The sequence below is a fragment of the Cebus imitator genome, unplaced genomic scaffold, assembly GCF_001604975.1.
Source record: "Cebus imitator isolate Cc_AM_T3 unplaced genomic scaffold, Cebus_imitator-1.0 Scaffold418, whole genome shotgun sequence".
NCBI classification, from domain to species: domain Eukaryota; kingdom Metazoa; phylum Chordata; class Mammalia; order Primates; family Cebidae; genus Cebus; species Cebus imitator.
Genome location: NW_016107733.1, coordinates 1,713,125 through 1,736,281, shown reverse-complemented (window position 1 = coordinate 1,736,281; position 23,157 = coordinate 1,713,125). Strand labels below are relative to the sequence as shown.

Here is a 23,157-nt window from a genome sequence, read left to right as displayed (position 1 = left end):
CGATCTCGGCTCACCACAACCTCTGCCTCCTGGGTTCAGGCAATTCTCCTGCCTCAGCCTCCTGAGTAGCTGGGATTACAGGCACACGCCACCATGCCCAGCTGAATTTTTGTATTTTTAGTAGAGACGGGGTTTCACCATGTTGACCAGGATGGTCTCGATCTCTTGACCTCGTGATCCGATGGTCTCGATCTCTTGACCTCGTGATCCACCTGCCTCGGCCTCCCAAAGTGCTGGGATTACAGGCGTGAGCCACCGCGCCCGGCCTTAAATCTTTTCAATCTTATGAGCACACTTTTTTGTTTTCATGGCTAAGATTAGGATCCTAACCTCTAATTTAGTGACACTTCTCTCTGCCTGACAGAATTGGCCTAGATCTTCTATAGGGATCCCATCAATCTCCCTTTTGTCTGTCCCGTTTTTTGTTTTGTTTTGTTTTGTTTTTGAGACAGAGTTTCACTCTTGTTGCCCAGGCTGGAGTGCAATGGTGCAATATCGGCTTACTGCAACCTCTGCCTCCCAGGTTTAAGCAATTCTCCCGCCTTTAGTTACTGGGATTATAGGCACGTACCACCACATCCAGCTAATTTTGTATTTTTAGTAGAGACGAGGTTTCTCCATGTTGGTCAGGCTGGTCTCAAACTCCTGACCTCAGGTGATCCGCCCATCTCGGCCTCCCAAAGTGCTGGGATTACAGGCATGAGCCACTGCACCCAGCCTTGTCTATCTCGTTTTAACAATGAATGCCATATTATTCTGTGGGTCAACCCTATTCTTTTTTCCCTTTGTCATCCCTTGGATTCCTCTTTTGGCCCTATGGACATTGCTTCCTATTGTTAAGAACTACATTCAGCTCAAGTTGTTGGAAACCATTGAAACCATTTTGTTTTTATCCAAAACCAGGACACTCAGTGGAGTTTTTCCATTGCTTCCCCATGATGATTTCAGAAAACAACAGTAGGGATAATGGGGTCTTCTCTTTGGGGAGACCTCTGTCTCATGAAGGCTTCCACTGTATCATCCATATCCTGGGAGCAGGGTCACACTGTTACGTATGACTTTCCTGAAGAGTGGTTACAGCTTTATGAACAGTTCTAAAGTGGGTCTTAGTCTTAGGAAATCCCCCATAGTTGGGAAGACCGTTATCAAGCTCTTTTCAACCTAAATCAAGAGCAGCTAGGACTCATTTCTATCTCTGTCCTATTGGTTGCAATGTAAGCAAAATCATGTTGCAGCAGGGGGTCAATGGTTAGCTTACCTAGACTGAATCACTCAGTCTGACACACTAAGGTCCACAACACCTCGTCATCAAACGAGTAACTAGCAAAGCCACATATGACTCCCCTGGCCTCCGTCCATGTCTTTTTTTTCAGTATTTGTATTTCATTATCAAGGAAGATACTCATTTTAACAGTTTCATTTTCAGCCACACCATCAATGGTTTTGTGATACTGAAAACAGGTCTTACTTGGGTCTTGTAAATGAGCAGACCAGGAGGAGTTTCCTGTATGGGGACCTTTGATTCCCCTCAGCCATTGTCTGCAACCCCTGGGACACAGTGAGAGTTGGCAGATGGTTTGGGAGTATAAAATTAGCTGGCCAGAGCTAAGGTATAGTATTACTATATTTTTCCTAGGGCCCACCTCTTGCATTTCCACCCTCATCCATTGCACCAGTTTATTCTTGTTAACAGGGAGACTGTCGACATCCCATGTACCCCTCTATACAACCAGAGGGAGGTCAACAGCTCAGTCATCCCATCATCCCCTCAGGGAGCTAGCACCATCCTGTGATGGCTGGACTGGCAGACCCTGCTTGCTGTGCCAAACTGTCGAGCAAGTTAACACCTGTTGCCTACCATGAGGAGCAGCAGTCTGAGGATGTTATCCCACTACATGGTTTGCAGTTGACAGGGTCACCAGGAAAGACACATTTCACAGAGGTACTGGATAGAACAGCACTTTTTTCACATAGAGAAGAGACAGAGGAAGATTCACTTGGATTTGCGTATCGTCACCGGCAGTGGGTCTTGCCATGCAGCTGACACAGCATAATGGTCTGCATGCATCCCATTGGGCTGTGGGCAAAGGAACCCCTTCCTTCCCAACTAAGAATATATAATAGTACTGGAATTGCCCAGGTGCTATATGCTGCACATACTTTAAGCAGAACAAAGAAGTACACATCAAGCCTGGAACAGGGAAAGATACTACCAAATAAGGTGAGGTATCTAGCTCAGGATGTAAGGGCTCCTTATCTCCATGAAAAAAAAAATGTTCCAGGCCCATGTCACAAGGTACACTCTTATGCAGCTATGCAGGGTGGACAGGCTGCACATGATGGCCTTTCCCAATACCTGCTTTCTCTTTTAACAGATGAAATAGATGAAGTGTCCCTATTCCAATCAAAGATCTCCATTTGTATCCTGGAAAGGAATCTCCTCTTATCTTCTCAAGGGTTTGGCTCCTATAACTTTTACCTCTTTGCCCTGCATCATAAATCTTCTCCCTCTATTAAATAATTCCCATGGATATATAAATATACTCTAGTATTTCCTATTTACAAAGATGTCCCTTGTCTTTACATCCCTCTACCTACTGACCCATTTGTGCCTTCTCAACTACATCTCTTCAAGTAGGCTTTCATCAGCATGATTCCACTGAAACTTGTTTACAAGATCACCAGTAATCTTCATGTTGCCAAATCCAATGGTCATTTCTGTTCTTACTTGATCTTTCAGAAACATTGAACCCAATTCACCTATCTCTTCCTAAATTTTTTCTTCATTTCTGAGGTATCACATTCTCAGTTTCCCAAGGGGTCTCCTTTGCTGGCTCTTTCTTTCCTACCAGAATTCTGCAGTGTTCCAGGGTCCCATCCTGGGCTTTTTCCTCTTCTCTATTTATAGTTTTTCCCTGATGATCTCACTCATGTCATGCTTTAAATTCCTTATTCATGCCAATGACACTCAAGCCCTGACCTCTCCTCTGAACTTCAGACTCAAGAATCAAACTGCCTCCTTAATGTTTCCACATACACAAGATATTTTTCCTAATTTAACTCTTTAAGCTTACTATTTCTTGGAGTATTCATAAGATTTTCCATTTGCTATCCTGCCATGGAACCTAGACTTTACTGGCCAGAACAGACATTGGGAAAAATTTAAAAATATTAGACCAAGAGGTAGAATTCCTTTGCGTTTGTTTTGTTTCCTTAGATCCACCTCATCTGTCATAGAATTATTTCTTTTTTTAAGACTATTTTTCTGCTTTGGAATAAGGTAATTATGCCTCTAATACTTAACTTTTGCTTTTTGTTTTGTTTTGTTTGTTTGAGAACAGTCTTGCACTGTCACCCAGGCTGTAGTGCAGTGGCACAATCTCAGCTCACTGCAACCTCTGCCTCCTGGGTTCAAGTGATTCTCCTGCCTCAGCCTCCAGAGTAGCTGTGGTGCCCGCCACCACACCCAGTTAATTTTTTGTATTTTTAGTAGAGACAGCGTGTCACTATGTTGGCCAGGGTGGTCTCAAACTCCCGACATCGTGATTTGCCCGCCTCAGCCTCCCAAAGTGCTAGGATTACTGATGTGAGCCACCGCACCCGGCCTTAACTTCTTATACATGTTTCTCCCATGATTTCACCAAAATCTTTGTGTACTTTTTTCTTATACATTAATTTTGTAACCAGATCCTTATGTCGACTATTTTTAAGGTTGTCTACTATAAGCTATCTGTACACACTATAGTACTAATTCTAATTCTAGGCCACCACTATTGGCTTTTTTTTTTTTCTTTTCTCTCCACACTCATTTGTTCATATGGCTTCAATCATCCCTTCTACATTAGTGTTTGCCAAATGGTCCTCTAGTGCTGATTTTTCTCTGGCTTCAGGTCCACGTTTCTGATGGACGACAGGACAACTATAACCAACCAAATGTTCCACCCAAAATTTAACACAACCAAAATGGAATGATCTTCTTTTCTTTGCTCCCAAACCAGTAACTAGCTACCATTCTCTAGGCTGCCTGGGCTACACTCCACTTTCTCTCTTCTCCCACAGCTCATCATCACATCCTTCATTTCTTTCTTTGGCACAGCTACATAATGCCCTGGTGACACGATTATGAATTTAAGGTCAGAAAGACTTGGGAACATTAGTTAACTGAGATCTCCATGCCTCATTTTGCTCATTTCTAACATAAAGTTAAAAATACACACCAGAACTGTCTTGAAGAGTACATGATCTAATGCATATAAGAACCTAACAGCATATAACAAGTTCTCACCAAATATCGTTGTCTTCCCTACCTTCCATTTCCATGGTCAAAATTATAATGGTGTCCCTCACAATATCTCATATCTAAACTCTGTAAAATGTTGAGTGGACACTTTTTACTAAACTATAAATTCCTTCAAGTTTGACATTTGTTATTCACATTAGAGTTCTCTGAAGTACACTGCATACACCAGGGGCTCAGTGAACATTTCTTTTTAAAAAATGACTAAAGTGATTATCTTATCAGGAATTTTGTTACAGAATATGAGAATTTATTTTCAATATAATAAATTCTTCAAATATAAAAGACACTTTTTTTTTTTTTTTTTTTTTTTTTTTTTTTTTTTTTTTTTTTTTTTTTTTTTTTTTTTTTTTGAGACGGAGTTTCGCTCATGTTACCCAGGCTGGAGTGCAATGGCGCGATCTCGGCTCACCGCAACCTCCGCCTCCTGGGTTCAGGCAATTCTCCTGCCTCAGTCTCCTGAGTCGCTGGGATTACAGGCACACGCCACCATGCCCAGCTAATGTTTTTGTATTTTTAGTAGAGACAGGGTTTCACCATGTTGACCTGGATGGTCTCTATCTCTTGACCTCGTAATCCACCCGCCTCGGCCTCCCAAAGTGCTGGGATTACAGGCTTGAGCCACCGCGCCCGGCAAAAGACACTTTTAATTTCAGTATTGATCTTTACTAAGTCACTTCAAATATTTGGTAGTAATCTGTTTGACTTTAGGTGTGAGAGCTCTCACACCTAAAACTGATGGCTTTATCCCTCAGTTCATCTTTGTTTCTTGAAGAGATAAACATCTTAAAAGAGTTGTGTACTGACTTTACAGTCATTGTACATGTTCACAGGAGGGCATTGTTGTCAATTATCAGGCTCTGGACTAATTTAATTTTTACATTGCCTTTGTTAGAATTATTAGTTTTTGAGTCAAAAGTAATACAAGGCCCAGCACAGTGGCCCATGTCTGTAACCTCAACACTTTGGGAGGTCCAGGTGGAAGGATTACTTGAGGCCAGGAGTTTAAGACCAGCCTGGTCAACATAGCAAGACCCTGTGTCAACCAAAAAAAAAAAAAATTGGCAGGATGTGGTGGCACACACCTGTAGTCCCAGCTACTTGGGAGGCTGAGGCAGAAGGATCACTTGAGCTGAGGAGTTCCAGGCTGCAGTGAGCTGTGATCACACTATTATACTCCAGCCTGGGTGACAGAGCAAGACCCTGTCTGCATAAAAAATAATAACATGGAAAGGTAAAAAAAAAAAAAAAAAGACTGGAATAGGCCGGGCACAGCGGTTTATGCCTTTGTAATCTCAGCACTTTGGGAGTCAACACGGGTGGATCACAAGGTCAAGAGACAGAAACCATCCTGGCCAACATGGTGAAACCCCATGTCTACTAAAAATACAAAAATTAGCTGGGCGTGTGTGGTGGCATACGCCTGTAGTCCCAGCTACTTGGTAGGCTGAAGCAGGAGTATTGCTTGAACCCGGGAGGCAGAGATTGCAGTAAGCCAAGATTGTGCCACTATACTCCAGCCTGGCAACAGAGTGAGACCGTCTCAAAAAAAAAGAAAAAAAGAAAAGACTGGAATACATATCATATATGTAGTACCTCTTTTATTTTTACCCTAAAACAGTGGTTCTCAAACTTCTATATGAATCACCCTACACTTGTGCTGTCCAATGCAGTGATCAGCCACAGAAGGCAACAGAGCACTTGAAAAGTACAGACCACATGTGCACATAAATGTTCACTGCAGCACTATTCACAATAGCAAAGATATAGAATCAACCTAAATGCCCATCAATGACAGATTGGATAAAGAAAATGTGGTACATATATACCATGGAATACTAAGCAGACATAAAAAGAATGAGATAATGTCTTTTGCAGGAACATGGATGGAGCTGGAGCCATTATCCTTAGCAAACTAATGCAGGAACAGAAAACCAAATACTGCATGTTCTCACTTATAAGTGGGTACTAAATGAAGGGAACTCATGAACACAAAGAAGGGAACTACAGACACTGAGGTCTCCTTGAAAATAGAGGGTTGGAGGAAAAGGAGAGCAGAAAAAATAACTACTGGGTTCTAGGCTTAATTCCTGGGTGACGAAATAATCTGTACAAAAAATCCCTGTGATATGAGTTCACCTATATATGTCAAACCTGCACATGTATCCACAAACCTAAAAGTTAAAAAACAATGATAAATGTACAGAACAAACTGAGATGTGATGTAAGAAAAAAAATACACACCTGATTTCATTTACCGCATACAAAAAACAAATGGAAAAATATTTCAATAATTTTACAGTGTTCATATGTCAAAATAAAAAACTTTGATTATATTTGGGTTAAATAAAATAGATTAGAACTTCATTTTTTCTTTTTGAGACAGGGTCTGGCTCTTGTCACCAAGGCTGGAACGCAGTGGCACAATCTCAGCTCACTGTAACCTCTGCCTCCTAGGCTCAAGCCATGCTCTCACCTCAGCCACCACATTCAGCTAATTTTTTGGTTTTTGTTTGGTTGGTTTTTTTTTTTTTGCATTTTTTATAGAGACAGAGTTTTGCCATGTTGCCTAAGCTGGTCTCAAACTCCTGAGCTCAAACAATCCACCCGTTTTGACTTCCCACAGTGCTGGGGATCACTGTTTCGCATGGCTTTTGACCAGGTGATGTTTATGGTCTTCAACATGGCAGAAATCCCACATCTATGAAAAATACAAAAAATTAGCCAGGCATGGTGGTGCCTGCCTATTGTACCACATAGTTGATGGGCTGAGGCAGGAGGATCACTTGATCCCAAGAGGTTGCAGTGAGCCAAGATAGAGCCACTGTACTCCAGCCTGGGTGACAAAGTGAGACCTTGTATGGGGGGAAAAAAAGATATCTATATGTACTGATATGGAAAGATATTTATGACAGTTAAAAGAAGGAAAAACAAGTTGCAGAAGAGTATATAGATTCCACTTGTATGTGAAAAACGAAGTACATATATTTGCATTTGCATAGAAAGTCTCAAAAACTGTTAATAATAGTATTGCTGAAGAGTACAACTAGGGAGATTTCCAGGCATATGGAAAAATACTTTCACTACGCCTTTTTTTGTTTTTTTAAATTTTTTTTAATATAGAGACAGGGTCTTGGGCTCAAGCAATGTTCCCACCTCGGCCTCCCCAAGTGCTGAATTACAGGCATGAACCACTATATCCGGGCCTACTTTGCTTGTTATATCTTTTCGTACTGTATTAGTTTTGTTTGTTTTACTATTTACTGTGAACAATAACTCAAATTTATAATAAACATTACAAAGTAATATAAAAACTGACATAATGCCCGGCCCAGGCAATACTTCATCATTTACGTTCCTGTTAGAGACACGGTCTTTTCACTACTACCTTTTAATGTGAAGTTTGATCTTCATTCTAATTTTCTAAAAAGCCACCTAATGTATTCATTAATTCACTCATTCATTTAACCATTACTGACAACCTACTTAATGCTAGCCTCTGTTCTAAGAAAAAATAAACAGCAGAGCACAAAATCAGATGTATTCCTCCCACACTCTAGCAGAACCAAATGCACAAATAAACAACGTTAATAAGTCGTGCTCTGAAATACAAAAGGACGACCTGAATTTTCAAATACGGGAATGTTCAAATGTCGTGTGTGTGTGTGTGTGACAGTGTACACACAAACATGCTTATAATGAAAGCACTGCTTTTGAATTTTGTAAGTTTGTCTTCTGGATAAAGTATTCAGGGATACTTCTCAAATTAATCTTTCTCTCCTTTCAGTATAACTAATTTAGTACAAAAAAAGTTAAAATTAGCAAAGCATTTCAGCTGTGTGACCTTACCCAAATTACGTCTCTGCTTTAAGCCTCAGTTTTCTCTTCCGCAAAATGGAGCACTGAATCTCACGTGCGCTGTTTGAGCGAGACTTGTATGGTCAGGTTTAAAGTGTAACCGGATGCCTGACAGGAGGAAGCGTGAGAAGGAAAGAGCCCCCACGATGCCTTCATGCCCGCCCTGAGGCCAGGTGGGGCCGCGTGCCGGGGCGGCTCTCACGCGGCGCTTGCCGCTTTTTCACCCGAGCGTTTCTGCCAGCCAACTGCCCTCTCCCTGGAGTGCAGCAGCCAGGGCTCGCGCGCTCGTCCCGCGGCCTCCGCTGGGGGCCCACTCCAGCCAAGCTCCAGCTAGCCAGCCCGGCTTCTCGAGTCGGTTCTAAGCTGAGGCCGCCCTGCTCTGCAAAACTTGTGTCCACTCTCGGACCCTATCTGTCCTGCGCGGACTTGGCTCAGGGCAGGTGGTAGCGTCGTTTCTAACTACGACTGTTTGAATTCTGGCGCCACTCCCGCGCCACGTAGGGCCGGGTGGCAGCCAGACTCAGAGGCGACGCTTTGCAACGTGCCTGCGGGCGCGCGCTGGGAAAAGGACGGGCGCGCGACCGGACTGCGGCGCGCGCGCGACAGAGCAGAACCTCCCTCGGAAGAAAGGAGCCGCCGCGCGTGCTCCCGCTAATTCGCGGCCACGCCCCCGTCTATTTCCATGTCCAATAGGTGCGAGAGGGCGGGGCGGCCTCGTCCTGACTCTGGAAGGCTATATAGGGAGCTGCTGGCTAAGCGCTTCGGTCTTTTACGTCGGCCTTGTGATCCTTCTGGCCGTTTGGTGGGTGAGTCTGTGTTGCGGGCGAGTACGGGAGCAAAAGATGGTGGCGCAGGCAGAAATAGGAGCTTTAGTACTGTGAAGCCATCTTAGAGATGAGCTTAGAGAGCCTGAGGGTTGAAAGCTTGTACGTGGGAAAACACGCGGCCGGACTGCCACCTTACTGAGGTTGAGTCCTGGCGGCCACAGGCTCTGAATTTTGGCGTGAAGAGGCAGATGATCAGCAGCGGGCGCCGCGCGCTTTCAGGCCTCCAGCACGAGCCTGAACGGCGTGGGAAAAACCACAGTTACGGGATTGGGGCAGAGGGTTAGTTTTAAGAGCCAGGGGCCTTTAAAATGGCGAAGACCTTCCGTCGGCGTTATTTTAAAATGGATAGTCTCCACCCTGTGCTGAGATTGAGCTGTTTGAAGGCGGCATTGTGTGCAATTTGGATTAACGAAAGGTAAGGGTTTCATGTGGAAAAACGCCTTGGAGTGTGACATTTCTGCGAGAATGCTCATACATCGATTCCCCGGAGAAACAATGGCGCTATCTTTCAGTGACACAGCGGAGCCTCTCGGTGAAGATGCAAAGGTAAGAGCTGTTAAGCTTAATTTACAAACTAAAGGAGTAACCCTGTTGATAATACAGGAATAGCAACTGTTGCATCCTTTGAAATTTTATTTTTGTTAGGTACGTGAAAAAATTACAACACATCTGGGAGAATATTTAATAGAAAATCACTTGGTTAAAACCTAACACTTTTAACAGGTATGAGTTATTTTAGTACTTTATGATCGTAGCGTTTAATCTACACTTAGACTAAATTAATATTTTTGTCATTAAACAGCGTTCTGGCTGCTGACAAGTAGCTAATGAAGATATGAATGTCAGATGTCACTGACTAGCAGCTTCATTTTGAAGTAAGTTATGTGGCTTAAAAGTTCTGTAGTATTTGTACTGTAATACTTGCCTTTTAGATTTACCTTGGTTTATGGTCAGTGTCATAGAAGTGCAGTTTAATGTATTATGTGTACATGTGTAAGGCATGATTGGTCTAATCCATGATGAAACCTATCCCTAAGCTGATGACCTGAAGAAAAATATGTACGGATTCGGCTTCTGAGGTTTAAGACCAATGTTCAGAGGTGGAGTAAATTTTTTGCCATGATTTTGTATCAGCTCTGTTCACAACAGCTCAAAATCTTGGGGTTTTTTTGTTTTTTCTGCCAACAGTGAGGGTCGCTGTCTGCCCATTGATAGAGGCCAGATTGTCTTGGAAGTTCCAAAGTTGCAACGATTTCTGTAAGTGGAGTTTTTCTATTTTTTTGCTTAGCAATTAGTGAATATTGTGACCTTGGTCTTATCTGTGATGATCTTATCCCGAACCTGAACTTCTGTTGAAAAAAACTACGGATCTGGCTTCTGAGATGGACCATTATAAGGACAATACTTTTTTCAAAATGCTTTTACATAAGCTGTTGTAATGTTGACAGTCTTGTAAGAATCTCATGTTTTTCCTTTTCTAGGGCTAGTACCACGAGGTTTACTTGACTGTGGTATGAAAAGCTGATAAGAAAACCATCCAGAAAAAAGCTCTTCATTTTACAAACATGAAAATAAAACATGTAATTTTGGATTATGTTGTTTTTGTATTATTTTTAAATAGGTCTGAAATGACATGGGGGACATTAGATGGAAAATCTATTAACCAGCCTTATAATTAAATTATTCTGAATGAATGTTTTGGCTTTATGCAAGGTACAATGTAAGGGTTTTTGGATCAGTGTAAGAGTAGAGGGGCAGGAATTACTGGTGGGAAGTATGTGCAGCATTAAAAAAAGTGCTGCTAAGCAAATCATTGAATATTTTGTTTTGATGTAATTATAGATTTGAAAGCCTGGATGCTTAAGTTGAGAAATTAGGGGATGAGATACAGAAAATAGGAGCCCAATACGATAATGATAGCAGTTTATTAACTAAGTGTGGTGATGAGGGAAAGTCACTGATAAAACAACCTGATAAAGACATTGTGGCTTGCTAAAATCTACGAAGAAAGAGATCATTTGGCAGGATGGGTTACATATAATGCCGAGTATCTGATATTACCAAATAGAGAGAAGCCTTGGCATGTAACATTTGGAGATAGAAAATGCATCTTCACTATCGGGTGTGGTGGCTCACACCTGTTATCACAACAGCTTTGGGAGGCTGAGGCAGGCAGATCAGCTGAGGGAGATCAGTCTGACCAAAACATGGAGAAGCCCTATCTCTACTAAAATACAAAATTAGCCGGATGTAGTGACATATGCCTGTGATCCCAGCTACTCAGGAGGCAGAGGTTGCAGTTAGCCAAAGTAACACCATTGCACTCCAGCCTGGGCAGCAAGAGTAAGACTCCTATCTCAAAATGAAAATGCACCTTCACACTGAAGGTAGTGTGTTTAAGATGGCAGTTAAAGCAGTGTTTGCATTTGCACCCTTGCTCTGATGCCCTTACCTGCTATACTTAAAACTCTATTAATCATTGTCATTCTTTCTCCCTCTCCTAGAACTTTTGCTTAAAATTTTAAAATATGTTTTTCATTAGTTCAAAAGTGCCTAGAACAGGGCCAGGCACTTCAGTAAGTGGTAAAAAGACTATTGAGATCCCATAGTTTTCAGGGAAGATTTCCATTACCCTTTTGTCAAAGCTGGCAAACAGGACAAAATTGTGAAATAGACCATTTGCTTTGGAGCCCTCTGACCTCTTTTTCTGTACCTCGTTCTACCTCCCTTGCCTTCCAACAGATCTTTTAATATGTCACATTTTCTTAGTTGATATCAAAATTAGTATTCCACATTTACTTTATATTCACTGAGCTGTGCTAGTTTCTGCCAAAAAGGCCTGAAATAAGAACCATTTTGTCAATACTGGCACAAGATGTCTAGGAAAAGTCAAGCTATAAAGAATTCTTGAAAATAGAACAAGTGGTTTTGAGTCTTAAACCAGCACAGATGTTGGGAAAATAGGCCTAAGAAATACTGGGCAAAGATAGTATGGTCCAGAGCCTGAGAGAGAAATACTGAGGGTTTGGGTACCAACAGGGTCGATAGATGTGGGACAGAAAGCTAAAATGTTAATACCCTTAAGCTATTAGTCTCTAATAGCCTCCTAAAAACTCAGGCAATATTGGCTAAGATCAGGGACTTTTAGTTGTGTGAGTTAACCCTCGAGTATATCTGCTGCTTGGGACCAGGTACAATGGCTCATGCTTGTAATCCCAGCACTTTGGGAGGATTGTTTGAACCTAGGAAGAGACAAGCCTGGAAACAGCAAGATGTCATCTCCACAAATAAAATTAGCCGAGTGTGGTGACATGCACTTGTTCCAGCTACTCAAGAGACTGAGATGGGAGGATCACTTGAACCTAGAGGTTGAGGCTGCAATCAGCCATGATTGCACCTCTACTCTAGCCTGAGCAGCAGACAAAGGCCCTGACAAAAAAAAAAAAAAGGACCTAAACAGCTTGACTATACTTACTAGACTGGGATATGTATGCTTCTGATTGGTTTCAGAAGTTAAAAGATAATTTACATGTGTCTGACTTTAGCCAACAGGAATTTATCATGTGCCTTATACCAGGCTTCCAGGTAATCTTAAAATATAGTAAGCTCAAACCTACCATTTGGTGCTTTCTAAAATTAGTTCTATTGCCAGAAACCCAATATCCACTGTTGTTGGCTCCCCAGTCAAGTGTCCTGTGAACTGAGGAACACGTCAGTACTCACAGCCCAGTGTGCATGAAAGAGCTTTTAGCTGTTTTCATGATTTTTGTAACAGTTCCCCAGTTGGGATTAGAGCCTTTGTTTGAATCTCAGCCTGCTAGAATAAACTGCTTATCTTTTGCTAGTCCTTCACTGGGAGTGGGCCCCTCATTCCTATCTTCCCAAAAACTTGGTTCTGGATCCAAACAACATAGTACTTAGTTATAAGTATATATTAGTATATATGACCTAGCTGTCTGACTGAATGTTGCCACTGCCTCTGGTCTTACTCCCTCCACCCTGCATGTACACAGAGACCATGTTGGGGCAGAAGAGGATACCTTTTCAGTATGAGAACCAGACTGTTACTCTCATGAGTCCTGGTCTCCTCCCCATATTACTAGTCCACTGCTGAGGTCTCAGCATGCAATGTAGCTGAGTTTATCAGAGTTACAAGGGTTTAATAATTAAAGAATTTCAAATCAATTACAGTTCAATCTAACCTATTTCAGAACTTAATTGTCCTTGTTAGTTACTTCACTTATTATAGTTCTCTTCAAAAGAGCAATGGAATAATGGAAAAGGCATTTAGAATATGCAAAAAGTTTATCATTTAAAGATGATATTTACAAATGTGCATAACTTTATTGAAATCAGGAAACTGTTTTGTCCTTGCCTCCTGTAGTGAATATAATGATGTACAAAAATGTGTACATTTTAAAAGTATACCATTTTAAGTTTTTTTCCATAGGTACACACTCATAAAACCATGAACATCATCAAGATAATGACTATATCCATCACTCCCAAAAATGTTCTCTTGTAGGCTTAATTTTGAACTTGTTTAAGATGGCACATGATACTCAAATAGGGATCTTTAAGTAGGCAGTTAGATATGGAAGTCCACAGTTCAGAGGAGAGGGCTGAGCTAAAGAAATAAAATTGGGAGTCATCAACATATGTAAGGCATATTTTTTTTTTTTTTTGAGACAGAGTTTCACTCTTGTTACCCAGGCTGGAGTGCAATGGCACGATCTCGGCTCACCGCAACCTCCGCCTCCTGGGTTCAGGCAATTCTCCTGCCTCAGCCTCCTGAGTAGCTGGGATTACAGGCACGCGCCACCATGCCCAGCTAATTTTTTGTATTTTTAGTAGAGACGGGGTTTCACCATGTTGACCAGGTTGGTCTCGATCTCTTGACCTCGTGATCCACCCGCCTCGGCCTCCCAAAGTGCTGGGATTACAGGCTTGAGCCACCGCGCCCGGCCATGTAAGGCATATTTAAAGCCATAAGATGAGATGAGATCACCAATAGAGAAAAAAGTCCAAGAGTTGAACACTGTGGCTTTTCAGGATTAGGACATTTCAGGTTTATTCAAATCCTAGAGAATAATTTGTGCCAAGGGACTAAAATCAGCATGTACAAATCTGTTGTCAAGTTCAACAAAGTAGAAAACCATCGATGCCTAGAATTGAAATGAGCCAAGAAAAAGAAGGATGAGAACCAAGCAAATAATTGCTTGGGGCTGGAAAATGCCTTGGATTTAATGCAGTCCATTGGTCAACATGAAAATTGAAGAAGTTAGTGCCTGATGATGACTGCAAAGTAACAGACAAGTGATCTTCAGGAGAGAATAAGATGAGGAATTTAGGAAATATGGTAAGTCTTTTTCATCAGACTCTGCAGAGTTGGAGGAAAATGGAGCTGACCATGGACAAGTTATAAATTTGCCTAGCATTGATAAAGTATCAGCTGAGGCTGAAAATCACCAATTTTAACAAAGATAATCAATATATTTCTTCAGTACTCTGTGGTGCTTATCTCCCTGGGAGCAGAAAGCAGATAGACTAGATTAATCCAAAATCAGGGATAAACTGACCAAGAGGGGCAGAGCAATAATGGGCCAAAAGTATTGAGGATGCAGGTAAAAGTGCTAAAATTACTGTATTGACCTTATAATCCCAAGCTGATCAGGGAAGGGAAAAAAAAAAAACGGAAAGGGCTGGAAAATTGTCACAGGTAATGACAGAGGATCAGATGTGCCATAGAAAGGTGGTGTTGAAAACAAGGTAGAATAAGGCCCTCTCCATTTATACTACAGACTGAGCCGTGTATCATGTTGTGATTATTTGTTTCTCCCTCTCTGGACCTGGAGTGTCAGTTCTTCTAAAGCAGAGACTTCCCTTTAATCTCTCTTTAAACTTGGTGCCTAGGACAATGTAACAGCATCCATAAAATGTCTAATAGAATGGAATTCAATGTGTTTTTTAGTGTGGAACTGGCGGTGTGATTTAAATTCTCCAAAAGAGAGGTGAGAAAAGTTGGAAGCTGTTGTGGCCTTCCAACTTCATATTTTGAATACCCCAAAAAGAAGAATAATGTAAACCCAGAATCACTATCACTGATGAGATTCAAAAGAATTGAGATGTACCCCAAAGAATATACCTTACTAGTGTCCTAGAGAAGTTTAATGTGTTTAATTAATACTTATGTTCTTTTTTTTTTTTTTAAAGACGGGGTTTCACCATGTTGGTCAGGCTGGTCTTGAAATCCCGACCTCAGGTGATCCGCCGACCTTGGATTACAGGTATGAGCCACCACACCCGGCAATACCTATGTTCTTATTGATGCAGTTAAAGTGACCAACTATTAGCAACAAACCCCAAACTGTCCTTTGTACAAAAATAGTTGATTAGGCCAGGTGCAGTGGCTTACACCTGTAATCCCAGTACTTTCAGAGGCCAAAGTGGGAAGATCACTTGAGGCCAGGAATTTGAGACCCGCTGGGCAGCATAGCAAGACTGTCTTTACAAAGTGTTAAAAAATTAGCTGGGCTACTTGGAGGATCTGGCTACCTGGCAGGCTGAGATGAGAGAATTGCTTGAGCCCAGGAGTTCAAGACGGCAGTGACCTATGATTGTGCCATTGCACTCTAGCTGGGCAAGAGTGAGACCCTTTCTCAAAAAAAAAAAAAAATTGAAATTATTTGCACTGTGTCTATATTACTGCTCATATGCATATTTTTAATAACTGGAGGCCATACCATCAATAAAAACACATTGAGTGCATTAAAAATATGGATATATAAGCAGTAATAAAAATACAGGCCAAATAACCTTATTATTATCATTATTTTAGAGACAAGGTCTTATACTGTCACCCAGGCTGGAATACAGTGGCCTGATGATAGCTCACCTTGAACTCTTGGGCTCAAGGGGTCCTCCCACTCAGCCTCCCAAATAGCCAGGAGATCCTCCAGCATATGCCACTAAGCTCAGCTGATTTGTATTACTTTTTGTAGGGACAGGCCGTTACTATGTTGCCACGGCTGCTCTCAAGCTCCTGACTGCAAGTGATCCTTCCACCTTGGCCTGCTAAAGTGCTGAGATTACAAGCGTGAGGGTTTCACTCTTGTTACCCAGGCTGGAGTGCAATGGCGCAATCTCGGCTCACCGCAACCTCCGCCTCCTGGGTTCAGGCAATTCTCCTGCCTCAACCTCACGAGTAGCTGGGATTACAGGCAGGCGCCACCATGCCCAGCTAATGTTTTGTATTTTTAGTAGAGACGGGGTTTCACCATGTTGACCAGGATGGTCTCGATCTCTTGACCTCGTGATCCACCCACCTTGGCCTCCCAAAGTGCTGGGATTACAGGTTTGAGCCACCGTGCCTGGCTATTTTTTTTTTTTTAAAGCAATGAAATGAGAGTTCATTCTGTCACCCAAGCTGGTCTTGAATTCCTGGCTTCAAGTGGTCCTCCTACCTCAGCCTCCTGAGTAGCTGGTATTATTGATGTGAGTGGCCACACTTATACCAAATAATTTTAATCAACTACTTTTACACAAAAGTGTAGTCAGTCTGGTGCCAGGCACAGTAGCTCACGCCTGTAATCCCAGCACTTTACAATGTCAAGGCAGGCAGTTCACTTGAGGTCAGGAGTTTGAGACCAGCCCGGCCAACATGGTAAAACCCCATCTCTACTAAAACTACAAAAATTAGCCAGGCATGGTGGCTAATGCTACTTGGGAGGGTAAGGCAGGAGAATCGCTCATACTCAGGGCTCAGAGTTCGCTGTGAGCCAAGATCACGCCACTGCATTCCATCCAGCCTGGGTTACAGAGTGAGACTCTGTCTCAAAATAAAAAATAAAAATAAAAAAACTAACAAAAGTACAGTTTGGGAATTGTTGCTAATAATTGATTAGTTTAATTGCTTCAATGAAAACAAGCATTAAACTACTCTGGAGCAATAGTAAGGTATACTCTTTGGGATACATCTTAATTCTGACTTGAATTTCATTGCTGATGGAGATTCTGAGTTTATGTTAAATTTCTCTTTGAAAGAGAATGTACATTGACTAGCCCTTAAAAAAAGAAAAAAGTGGCCAGGCGTGGTGGCACACGCCTATAATCCCAGCACTTTGGGTGACTGAGCCAGGCAAATCACCTGAGGTCAGGAGTTCAAGACCAGCTTTGCCAACATGGTGAAACCCTGTGTTTACTAAATATATAAAAATTAGCCATGCATGGTGACAGTCACCTGTAATCCCAGCTACTCAGGAGGCTGAGGCAGGAGAATCGCTTGAACCCAGGAGGTGGAGGTTGCAGTGAGCCAAGATTGCACCACTGAACTCCAGCCTGGGCAGCAGAGAGAGACTCTGTCTCAAAAAAAAAAAAAAGGAAAAGAAAAAAGAATATGCAAACATTGCGGCCAGGTATGGTGGCTTGCCTGTAACCCCCACAGTTTGGTAGGCCAAGGCAGGAGGATCGCTTGAGCCCAGGATTTTAAGTTTAAGACCAGCCTAGGCACAGCAAGGCCCTGTCTTAAAAAAAGATATATATAAGGCCGGGCGCAGTGGCTCAAGCCTGTAATCCCAGCACTTTGGGAGGCCGAGGCGGGTGGATCACGAGGTCAAGAGATCGAGACCATCCTGGTCAACATGGTGAAACCCCGTCTCTACTAAAACTACAAAAAATTAGCTGGGCATGGTGGCGCGTGCCTGTAATCCCAGCTACTCAGGAGGCTGAGGCAGGAGAATTGCTTGAACCCAGGAGGCGGAGGTTGCAGTGAGCCAAGATTGCACCACTGAACTCCAGCCTGGGCAGCAGAGAGAGACTCTGTCTCAAAAAAAAAAAAAAAAAAAAAGATATATATACATACACATATATATATATATATACATACACATATGTGTGTGTATATATATATATATATACATACACATATGTATATATATAGAGAGAGAGAGAGAGATGGAGCTACACATTGTTCAGAGTTTGGTCACATGCCCAGAGATATCAGGACAGTTTTGAAGTTCATGGACTTGTCCCCACATACTGATATACAGTAGCTCACTTTCTTGAAGGATATTGTTTGCTTTCAATTCAATCTGTTCCTCAGCAGATTGAACCATATTGGTAGACTAAGTGTGTGATGATTCAGAAATATTCTAAGGTTTGCATTCATTTGTTCTTTAAACAAATATCCTGAATGCCTACCATGTATACATACTATCCTAGGCACTAAAGATACAGTAATAAACCAAACAAAAATCTCTGCCCTTGTGGAGCTTACATTTTAGGAAGAGGAGAAGGACATTACATAATAAATAAATTATTAACTATGTTAGAAAATGAGAAGTGACAGAAAAAATAGGATATGAGACATTGGGAGTAGGTTTGGAAAGCTGATAAATATTGCAGTTTCAAATGGGGATTCTCTCATCTGAGAGGCAATTAAAGTACCTGGGGTTGACAGAATAGGCTTCAATGAAAAGGTGAGATTAATTAAGCAGAGATTTAGATATCTAAATCCCTCACCCCGTTTGTTAGGTGAGAGATTGAGCTATGCATTTATCTGGGAAAAGGTCATTTCCATAGCAGTGGCCCAGAGGAAGGAGCATGCATAGTGAGAAAGGAAGCAAGGCATACAGCTTATGTAGGGCTTAACGGGTCTTTTTTTTTTTCTTTTTTTTTTTTTTTGAGACGGAGTCTCACTCTGTTGCTAGGCTGGAGTGCAGTGGCACTATCCTGGCTTACTGCAACCTCCAACTTGTGGGTACAAGCGATTCTCCTGCCTCAGCTTCCTGAGTAGCTGGAACTACAGGCATGCGCCACCATGCCCAGCTAATTTTTAGTAGACAGGGTTTCACTGTTTTGCCCAGGATGGTCTTGATCTCTTGGCGTTGTGATCTGCCCACCTTGGCCTCACAGAGTGCTGCAATTATTGGGTCATTGAAAGGATTTCACTCTTAGTCAAATGGGAGCCACTGTGAAAGAAAACACAGAAACTCCCAAGTATGATTCATATGCATCAAAATCTATGAACCCTAGCCCTAGGGCCCAGATTATGTCCTCTAAATACTACTTACCACTAAAAGGAAACAGATCTGGGACAAGAAATGTACAAGATGAGCTTGTTGCACCTTGCTATAGTAGGTAGCAAGACTGCTAGATTTATGTTAAAGGAACTCAGGAGTCAACTTGGAGAGTCTCTCACTTTCCAAAGATGGAAAATTTGTCTATTATTGAACTATAATAGAGAAAAAGACAGAAAATATCTTCAAATCTATGAATTCAGAATGATACTTTTAAAAACTGAATTTGGTAGTGTTAAAGGATGCTAATCATCACTTTCAGAACTGCAGATAAAGGGACTTTCCAATGCCAACTGTACTGACATAGCCAAATAAAAGGTGATAAAATGTTTGTCTTTATTGATATATTCCAGTGAGCAATGAAAAAAGATTGGCACAATTAGAATATCATCATTTTGCAACATTCTAACAAATTAATTTATATAAGCAATAAATATCAATGACTTCTAACATCCAAAAAAGAGAGGCGATAGATATTATATGTCACTGAAGAAAGAATTTGCCACTGCCTATTTCAAACTCTTGTCTGAAAACCACAAGAATGAATATGAATTTGATAAATCCTCTGGATATAATTACCAATTTACAGATGACAGAGATATATGTTAAACTACATTGCAGAGATCCAATCTCCAATCAGCAAAATCCAGACTATGAAAAACTCTACAAATGATTTTTTTTTTTTTTTTTTTGAGATGGAGTCTTGCTCTGTTGCCCAGGCTGGAGTGCAGTGGCACGATCTCAGCTCACTGCAACCTCTACCTCCCAGGTTCAAGCAATTCTCCGGTCTCAGAGTCCTGAGTAGCTGGGATTACAGGCGCCTGCTACCATGCCTGGCTAATTTTTGTATTTTGGGTGGAGACCTGGTTTCACCATGTTAGCCAGGCTGTTCTCAAACTCCTGACCTCAGGTGATCTGCCTGCCTTTATCTCCCAAAGTGCTTAGATTACAGATGTCAGCACTGTGCCCAGCCCACAAATGATTTCTATAACAAATAAATTGCAAGGAAAGAAACCAACCAAACAAGAGATGAACGGGTAACCTATAAATCAAGATCTGAAAAGATATATCAACATTCTCAATGTTTGTATCCCATTTAGATTCTCATTCAATATTGGGGAAAAAAATTATGACATTTATGAGATATATGTTTAAACACAGGGTATTTCATGTATTAAAAAATAATTGGGACTTTGTTAGGTGTGATAATGGCATTTGGCTCTTTGTTGTTAAAGAGGCTGTATCTTTTAGACATACATACTGAATTATTTATGGATAAAATGATTTGATGTCTGAGATTTGCTTCAAAATAATACAGGAAACAAAGGAAGTGGTTGAAGGGTATAGATGAAACAAGATTAGCCTGAAGTTGATAATTGTTAACATTGGATGATGGGCTTAGGAGTTTATTATACTCTTTGTCTATTTTTGTACATGTCTGAAATTTATAAAATAAATTTTTTTTAATCTGTGAGTTTTTTATGTTGATTTAATTTCCAAAACAAGATATTGTGTTTCCTTACAATTTGATTTTATATTCTGGCTAGTTCTGTAACAGAACAATGCAGTTTCCTGCTGCCACAAACATGGCCCACCTGTCCACATTAGATGTGTAATGTCTTCATGATTCTACAGTGCTCTCATATATTCTCTTTGTGATTAAATTCAGGGTATTCCACTCAGAACATATGTTTTAGGGACACTTTACATGCATTAAGTAAAATAATGCAGGCCAGGCACTGTGGCTCACGCCTGTAATCTCAACATTCTGTGAGACCAAGGCAGGCAGATCACAGGAGGTCAGGAGTTCAAGACCAGCCTGGCCAACATGGTGAAAATCTGTCTCTACTAAAAATCTAAAAAGACAAAAAACAGCCAGGCGTGGTGGCACATGCCTGTAATCCCAGCTACTCAGGAGGCTGAGGCAGGAGTAATCGCTTGAACCTGGGAGGTGGACATTGCAGTGAGCCTCTAGATGGCGCCATTGCACTCCAGGTTGGGTGACAAAGTGAGACTCCATCTCAAAAAAAAAAAAAAAAAAAAAAAAAAAAAAAAAAGGCCTGGCGCAGTGGTTTATGTCTGTCATCCCAGCACTTTGGGAAGCTGAGGCAGATGAATCACCTAGAGGTCAGGAGTTGGAGACCAGCCTGACCAATATGAGGTGAAACTTCATCTCTACTAAAAATACAAAAATTAGCTGGGTGTGATAGCGCATGCCTGTAGTCCCAGGTACTTGGGAGGCTGAGACAGGAGAATTGCTTGAACACAGGAGGTGGAGGTTTCAGTGAGCCGAGGTTGTGCCACTGCACTCCAGCCTAGGCAACAGAGCAAGACTCCATCTCAAAAAAAAAAGGAAATGAAAGAAAGAATGCATATAACATGTTTAATATAGTGCTTGTCATCATGCATTAGCTATAACTGTTAATAAAGTTGAGTGTTTCTGTGCATATCAGTAAACACAATATTGTAAGCCACTACGTTCAAATAAGTTAAGTGCATCAGATCCCTTCAGTTAAAAAATATGTGATCTGTAGAAACAGCTAAGTAAAATTCCTTAACAGTTTCTCATGACTTAAAAACACAGCACGGGCCAGGCGCAGTGGTTCACTCCTGTAATCCCAGCACTTTGGGAGGCCGAGGCGGGTGGATCACCTGAGATTGGGAGTTTCAGACTAGCCTGGCCAACATGGTGAAAACCTGTCTCTACTAAAAATGCAAAAATTAGCCAGATGTGGTGGTGCATGCCTGTAATCCCAGCTACTCAGGAGGCTGAGACAGGAAAGTCTCTTGAACCCAGGAGGCAGAGGTTGCAATAAGCCAAGATTGTGTCACTGCACTGCAGCCTGGGCGACAGAGTGAGACTCCATCTAAAAAAAAAAAAAAAAAAAAGCACAGCGAGGAGTGGAGACTTACACCTATAATCTCAGCACTTTGGGAGGGCAAGACACAGGGATGACTTGAGCCCAGGAGTTTGAGACCAGCCTGGGCAACACAGCAAGACCATCTCTTTATAAGAAAATTTAAACATTAGCTGGGTATGGTGTCATATACCTATAGTCACAGCTACTCTGGAGGCTGAGGTTGGGGGGAATCACTTGAACCCCTGGATTCAAGAGTCAGACCCTGTCTCAAAAACTGATTAGAGATCGACAGATAGATAGATAGACAGATAGATAGATGATGATGATGATAGATAGAAAAATAGATATAAAGACAGATATCAATCGATCTTGCTAAAAATTATATGCATATCTCTCACCCCTTCCCTGTGGCTCAGGTAGAACAATTTGACCAACAAGGTATATGTGGGGCATCAGCATATTACACCAAACATCTAATATTCTGAGTTTCTCTCTGTTACCATTTCTGCTCTATGGTATTACTTCATGATCTCCTAATCCAACAACCTATATATCCCCCATCTTTGTTTTATTTATTTATTTATTTATTTTTCAGACGGAGTCTTGATCTGTGGCCAGGCTGGAGCACAATGGCACAATCTCAGCTCACTGCAACCTCTACCTCCTGGGTTCAAGCGATTCTCCTGCCTCAGCCTCCCAAGTAGCTGGGACTATAGGCACCCACCACCACGCCCGGCTAATTTTTGTATTTTTAGTAGAGATGGAGTTTCACCATGTTAGCCAAGATGGTCTCAGTCTCAGCCTCGTGATCCGCCCACCTTAGCCTCCCAAAGTGCTGGGATTACAGGCATGAGCCACTGTGCCTGGCCTATCCCCCATCTTTTCATTATGAACATGTCAAACAGTTAAAAAATTTAAGAACAGAATATTGAGTAACTGAAGCCATAAGTATTTTTCTTCTCCTTTTTCAAATAATGCCTAGTTTCTTAATCCAACTGTATAAAACTCTGCATACTATATTCTCTGATAGCCATATAATTTTTTTTTAATTCATATTAATGAAATATTTCCACTGTTTTTGCCTTGTAGAAAAATGAGAGAACATAATACACTTATATGGCAGCTTAAAAGAGTTCCAGTGTGAATTTAGACATTATCTTCTTGGTAATATTTTTCACAGAACAGATGATTAAACTATTTATTTATTTATTTATTTGAGACAGGGTCTCTCTATATCA

At 41.5% G+C, this 23,157-nt stretch overlaps 1 long non-coding RNA gene and 2 other non-coding genes across 4 annotated transcripts; all 3 read left to right on the top strand.

Annotated features, from left to right (window-relative positions):
* Positions 1–8,914: 8,914 nt before the first annotated feature.
* LOC108290005 lies at positions 8,915–10,576 on the top strand. Of its 2 annotated transcripts, XR_001819389.2 has the most exons (5): positions 8,917–9,528; positions 9,628–9,705; positions 9,785–9,857; positions 10,171–10,239; positions 10,464–10,576. It is a non-coding gene; the product is annotated as an uncharacterized LOC108290005 (long non-coding RNA). The 2 variants fall into 2 exon arrangements; XR_001819388.2 differs by having other exon boundaries at positions 8,915–9,528; positions 9,628–9,857.
* On the top strand, positions 9,994–10,063 carry LOC119468378. Its single transcript, XR_005197048.1, has one exon. It is a non-coding gene; the product is annotated as a small nucleolar RNA SNORD50 (small nucleolar RNA).
* LOC119468377 lies at positions 10,299–10,366 on the top strand. The gene has a single exon (XR_005197047.1). It is a non-coding gene; the product is annotated as a small nucleolar RNA SNORD50 (small nucleolar RNA).
* Positions 10,577–23,157: the final 12,581 nt, after the last annotated feature.